This window comes from Pholcus phalangioides, unplaced genomic scaffold (genome assembly GCF_987345545.1).
Source record: "Pholcus phalangioides strain wild (caught in Gottingen) unplaced genomic scaffold, Ppha-v1.0 ptg000010l_1, whole genome shotgun sequence".
Classification (NCBI taxonomy): Eukaryota; Metazoa; Arthropoda; class Arachnida; order Araneae; family Pholcidae; genus Pholcus; species Pholcus phalangioides.
Window position 1 is genome coordinate 38,098,317 of NW_028301603.1, and position 7,036 is coordinate 38,105,352.

At 40.1% G+C, this 7,036-nt stretch overlaps 1 non-coding gene across 1 annotated transcript; it reads left to right on the forward strand.

Moving 5' to 3' along the window:
• The first annotated feature begins 3,694 nt into the window (after nt 1-3,694).
• TRNAA-GGC (transfer RNA alanine (anticodon GGC)) lies at nt 3,695-3,766 on the forward strand. The gene has a single exon. It is a non-coding gene; the product is annotated as a tRNA-Ala (tRNA).
• The last annotated feature ends 3,270 nt before the right edge of the window (nt 3,767-7,036 follow it).

Below are 7,036 nucleotides of genomic sequence, written 5' to 3' on the forward strand. Positions count from 1 at the left end.
GCGTGCGTGTGTGTGTCCGCTGTATTATTATTATTTCGAAGCCAAAATGTAGACGTGAGCAGAGCCACGTACTTTAGGGAATGACAGGAAAAACGTCTTACTGCAGATGGAGAAGAAGATGTGGCTCTTCAGTTGGACCTATCCCTACTTTTTTGCAGGGCATGGTACATGTCTAGTTCGGAATAGCTCCCATCGTTGTCTTCTTTATTTATTTTTTTTTTGTTTATTTCTTAGTGTCTGAGAGGTCTGTCCTGCTTCTCATCGACGGTTAGATGACTTGTGTCACTTTTTCCTCTCGAAATTATTTATTTTAACTCGTGACTACGTGCCAATACAGTCGTTTGTCATCCGAAGGTTATGTCTTCACATCTGTGATCGAGCACGCACGCCATCTTTTTTATCTTTTGGGGGCCATCTGCAGTGTTGTGACCAGTACGTCTCGGTTGTCATTACATAACGCCCGCTTTTCGACCATTTGTCTTGTTGTCAATTATTTTATTACATATCTTGCAGGCGCGGGGACTTATTGTGTTCGTTTATGAATCGTCCCGTATTTACCTCCCCCCCCCCCCGGATCAACGCCTGGGTGAAGGTAAGCATTTTCAGCTTCGAATGGAGCGGAGAAGACATCTTCGGTTGTGAATGGAGAAGAGGCAGGCATCTTTAGCTATGCATGAAACGGAAGCAGACGTCTTCAGATACGTATGGAGCGGACGCAGGGATCTTCAGCTATGAATGGAGTGGAGACAGGCATCTTCAACTGCGAATAGAGTGGAGGCAGGCATTTTTAGCAGGAATGAAACGGAAGCAAACACCTTCAGTTGCCAATGAAGCATAGACATACATCTCCATAGTGGAGAGCAAGGGCGTAGCGGGGGGGGGGGGGGGGGAACTTGGGGGTATGGTCCCCCCCCCCCCGAAATGTGAGTAAATGACCGAAAAAAGGGAAAAAGATGGCCAAATTCATTGTTCTGTCACTTTGGTCCCCCCCCCCCCCAAAATGAAAGTGGTCCCCCCCGAACGAAATTTCTGGCTACGCCGCTGCTGGAGAGGATTGGGTATTTTTAGCTGCTTATAGAGTGGAGGCCGGCAGAGATGGATTTAACGGCGGGTGCACTGGGCACGCGCCCGAGGCCCCGACTTCTAAAGGGTCCCCGAAAAACCCAAGCTTCACACATTTTCCAATTTAAGAGGTCCAATATTTTCTTTTGCGCCCGGGGCTTCGACCGACTTTCATCTGCCACTGGAGGCAAGCATCTTCAACTATGTATGAAAATATAATATGCAGTCACGAATCCAGGCCGATGTGTTTGCAGATGTGACTTGTGTAGGTTCGTTGTCCCGTAAAGTACCTGACGTCACTCAAATAATTCACATGATTAAATTATCTATCGCATTTTTAGACGTCTCTCGATCACTACTCCCAAGAGTTTATGAGCAAAAAATCCAACATTTGACTAAGTGCCGTAATTTTTCCGCAAATAAGCCTCTGGGATGTCTGCAACTTCAAGAATCAGACGAGGGCGATTTCATTGCTAAAGCTCGTACCCTTAGCGTATTCTTATCCCCCTATTCCTCAAAACAAAATCTGGCCAATGTATTTTTCACCCCCACCAGGGTCTTCATTAGGATTGAGACGCACGTTTTCATTTTTCAAAATTTTTCATACATAAATTGGGCTCAGGACGCCCCGAAAATGACACTTTTTTTTCTTCTCCCGAAGTCGTAACTCAATGAGGCTTTCCTTGAAGAACTGTAGCTTAGGGCAAATTGTGTGTCAATTTAGTACATCACTTCAAGTCAGATGCAGATGGCTTCGATCACTCTTCCCAAGGGCTTGGGAGCAGAAAAATCCAAGATTCACTACTGCAACCCATGGCTTCTACTCTTTGTAAAATATCTATCTCCGAAGAAGAGAATAACAATGACCAATAATTTTCCAAGAGGTCAAATGTCTCCGTGACTAGTCAGCGTCTTCAGAAATCGATCAATTGCCATGTACGATAGCGATTATTCGCGTGGATGAGAGCGTGTTTGTTCGATTTCTTCTGCTCATTAACTTCAAGGCTAAAAAAAAGAGCTGGCGAGCTTGATGTAGTTGCCGGATGTCCGGGAGAAACCGTAATGTTACGGAGAAGGATTTCACCCTGAAATTAACGGGATCGGTAAGGGATATCCAGCTGAGAGAAATATTGCGCGATTAACATCGATTTCATTCCTTGCACGTAACGCTGTCCTACATGTTACGTATGTATACGTCTCCTTATTTCGCTTGTTTCAGTGAAATAAATGACGTCTTAACGGGTCAGTGAACGAATAGGATCCGAGGATTGCCTTTAATAGCCCCAAATTATTGCATTTTTGGGGCCATTCAAGTATTACGTAGGCAGATTTTCAGCCATTTTTGGCCCCCTCCCCTCCTTGTCAGCAAAAGTCAGCAAATCCGAAACTCCTCCCCCTCGATGCTGACGTAATACTTGAATGACCCCTTTTTACTATTTGTGAATTTTCATCAATTCCGAACTAATTTCTGAGTTTTCTTCCATCGATTCTAAAATTATTTCTAAATTCTCATCAACTCTGAAATAATTTCTAGATTCTGATCAGTTTTGAAAACAATTTAATTTTTATCAAATCTGAAATAATTTCTGAAATTATCTCTTTCGTTATTTCTAAATTTCCACTAATTCCGAAATAAGTTTCTTTCAGGTTTTTTTGAACCCTCCGCAGTCTGCTCGTGAAGTCAGTAAGTGGTCCATTTTCCCTCAGAATATTCAGGGGTCGTTGTGAGGAAAAGAAATGATCGAGCTCAGAATTGGCGATTCCTATGCCCCACATCCAATCACTACGCGGCTTTTTGTGAGCCAATCAGGAAGATTCTACTCCAAAATAAGAAGAAACGAAATAGGACGCTGTGTTTCAAAATGTGGCAAACTTCCTAGGTAGTCTGAATGGCGTTTATGGTAAACACTGCAGAGGCCGTATATCTCTAGGGGAGGTGCTGGTCAGACACGGCATACATTCTTTAACATAAAAATGTCTGTCTCGCCTGCGCAGCCACGATGTGATAGATATGAATACGTTCATTGCTTTTATGTTAAACGATGTTTGCCGTGTCTGACCCGACACGGTGAGTGTCTGCAGATGTGAATCCGCCCTAATACTTAACTGTTACAAGCATCTCGTACACATTCCTCTACGGCAGTGATTCCCAAAATTTTTGAACCACGACCTCCTTTGCTCATGTTGAAATAGCATTTGGTTTTCGTTTTGCCGATTTGATTCTTATAAGTCGGGGGTCTTCAACTCTTCGGACACTCCGGGCAAAAATGAAACGCCCCACAAAGAACGCGGACTACCAATTCACGTAATTTAGTGACCTTAATAGGAGGGGCCCGTTGGGCGCCGAGTTAAACAGGGACAAAAATAACTGAATTCTTTTATTTATTCTGAAATTATTTCTTTTATCAATTGAGATTAGTTCTGAAATAATTTTTTTCACTAACTCTGAAAAAGTATTTGAATAGTTACTGATTAGATTAATTAATTGTAATCTGAAATCACTTTAAATGATTCTTTAATTATTTATTTCCGTAATTCTGAAGTTAAATTTCTTCTCAATATATCTTGAAATCATTTGACATATGACATGAATGTATACATATATACGCTCTAGCGAAGGAAAAGCTCTATCTCCTCTGTAGCTTAGTGGTCAGAGCACTCGTCCGGCAATCGAGGGGCCCGGGTTCGACTCCCGGTAGAGGCAGAGATGAGTTTTTTCCTTCCTTAAAAAATTAACATCTCAAATAATAAATATCTTCACAACATCCAGTCTTCTGTATATCTTGTATTGAAATAATTTGTTCCAGTAATAATGCAATTACTCTTTTATTGAGATTGTTTGTTTCTATCAAAAATCACGAAATTATTTCTTTTGTTGATTTTGTTATTTTTTCAAGTTTTGTTATGCTACTTTTTTTTTAAGTTTTTTTTTTCACCAATTTTTAAATTATTTTTCAATTAAATTCAAAAATTATTTCTATCCGTAATTTCTGAATTTTCATCAATTCTGGAATTGTTTCTTCCATTTATATTCTAGAACTATTTCTTTCGTTACTTCCGAAATTATTTCTTCCATTTATTCTAGAATTATTTCTTACATTAATTCTAGAATTATTTCTTTCATTAATTCCGAAACTATTTCTTTCATTAATTCCGAAACTATTTCTTTCATTAATTCCGAAACCATTTCTTTCATTAATTCCGAAACTATTTCTTTCATTAATTCCGAAACTATTTCTTTCATTCATTCCGAAACCATTTCTTTCATTCATTCCGAAACCCTTTCTTTCATTAATTACGAAACTATTTCTTTCATTAATTCCGAAACTATTTCTTTCATTAATTCCGAAACCATTTCTTTCATTAATTCCGAAACCATTTCTTTCATTCATTCCGAAACCCTTTCTTTCATTAATTACGAAACTATTTCTTTCATTCATTCCGAAACTATTTCTTTCATTCATTCCGAAACCATTTCTTTCATTAATTCCGAAACCATTTCTTTCATTAATTCCAAAATTTATTTCTTCCGTTTATTCTAGAACTATATCTTTCATTAATTCCGAAATCATTTTTCTCCTCTCTCTTACATTTATTCTAGAACTATATATCTTTCATTAATTTCTGAATTATTTCTTCCATTTATCTAAAACTATTTCTTTCATTAATATTCTCCGTTTTCTCTCTGTATCGTTCCAATTTTAGTATTAGTACTGCCGAAGCGAGTACTCATTAATATTCTGGAATTATTTCTTCCATTTATTCTAGAACCATTCCTGTCAATAATTCTGAAACTGCGAGATATACAGAAAACTGGATGTTATGTAAATTCTGAAACTATTTCTTTCAACTAATCCTGGAATTAATCGTTTTCCAATGATTTCATTCATCTCCTAAAAATGATCGGCGGGCGGGCCACGACAAAAAAGCCTCCAAGGGCTGAATGTGGCCCACGGGCCATCCGTTGAAGGACACCCCCCCCCCCACTTTATAAGCAGATGATTCTTATAAGCGGTGGCTACTGTACCAATTACCACCAATTCACTCGCCGAAGGATACGTCCAGTTCAGACGTAAAAAAAAACCACGCCAAGTGGTTCTAAATCATTTCGAGAGTTATAAAACCATTTCTAAAAATAGAACCGAAACTTTGTTTCTGTTTTTTAACCGCGAGTGTCGCTATAAATAACCGCAATTCCGCGGAAGACATTGGCGTCAGTCTGCTTTCATATATTTTTAATGAGTTGTGTGGTGTGTGTGTATATATTTCTTATTTTAGTCGTTGTCCGTCATATATTTTCAAGATAGCAATTAATTTCTTCGAAATAGACTCGGTACGTATCACTGTCGAATTAATTTCGCGAGGTTAATTAGTAGAGATGAGCCGCGTCATTACGATGCGTACGAAAAAGGGAAAGTTTACTTCTTTTTTTCATTTTGTACGCAAGGTCGGCAGCAACGACATCTTGTAATTTAAGATTGACAATAATTGTACCACACACACACACACAAAAAAAGTACAGATATTATTCAAGTTTTTCTTAGAAAAGACACGCAGAGTTCCGACATCTTGTCGACAGCTCTCTCCTATCTGGAATTCCATATCCCTTACGGGAATTTACATAGACCATATTTTTTCCCTAAATGCTCGAAAAAACGCTGTCTATTCATATTGAATTTTTTTCTCTTTCTGATGATATCCTAGCTTTATGGAAGCCATTCTATTTTTTTTTTCAATGGACAGTGATATTTTCGGACTTGATCGGCCATTGACGTCAAGTCTGTTCCAGAATGAGTTCGCGTCGTGGTCCATTTTCTTTCTCTTCTGTTTTTCCCTATCCCTTGGCGCCAAATTTCCTGCGAAATATATATATATATATATATATATATATATATTGCTCTGGAATTAATACCGTCTTGTGTTTTTTCCGGGACTCCCGACGCCAGTCCGAGCTGTGGTGCTTTCCTCCTGGGATTGCGAGAAGCATTCATAGATGGCGCCTTCCCCCCGTTTGAGAAATGGCTAGAGATCAGGAGGGGTTCTTAACCCTTTTTTCCCCTAGCCGCGACCCGAAATCAACAAAAAGATCGAACCAGCTTCGCGACTCGTGGGACTTTTTGGTTCTTCGAAATTAACGTAGCCAGTGACGCAATAATTTCGTTTACAACTGGACTGTAAGTGGATTCATACGACTCATCTCAAAAAACCCCCTACGAATCGACTTAGGGTCGTGACCCATAGCTCAGAAATCCATGGCTGTAAGTGGATTTCCACGACCCATCTCCTTCGAATCAGGTTTTGGTCGTGGCGCATAGCTCAACAATCCTTGGATTTAAGTGGATTTTATACGACCCATCTCGGAAGCCCCTGTGAATCAAATATCTGTGTAGTGACCCATAGCTCAAGAATCCATGGTTATACATGGATTTGTACTACCCATCTCGGAAACCCTGAGAATTAAACTTAAATGGTGACTCATAAATCAAGAATCCCTGGCTGTAAATGGATTCATACGAAACTGCTCGGAAGACCCCGCGAATCAACTTGGGGTCGTGACCCATACCTCAGAAATCCCTGGCTGTAAGTGGACTTCCACGATCCATCTCGGAAGCCTTGCGAATCAAATATCTGTGTACTGGCCCATAGCTCAAGAATCCATGGTTATACATGGATTTGTACTACCCATATCGGAAGCCCTGAGAGTGACTCATAGATCCCTGGCTGTAAATGGATTCATACGAAACTGCTCGGAAGACCCCGCGAATCAACTTGGGGTCGTGACCCATACCTCAGAAATCCCTGGCTGTAAGTGGACTTCCACGACCCATCTCGGAAGCCTTGCGAATCAAATATCTGTGTACTGGCCCATAGCTCAAGAATCCATGGTTATACATGGATTTGTACTACCCATATCGGAAGCCCTGAGAGTGACTCATAGATCCCTGGCTGTAAATGGATTCATACGAAACTGCTC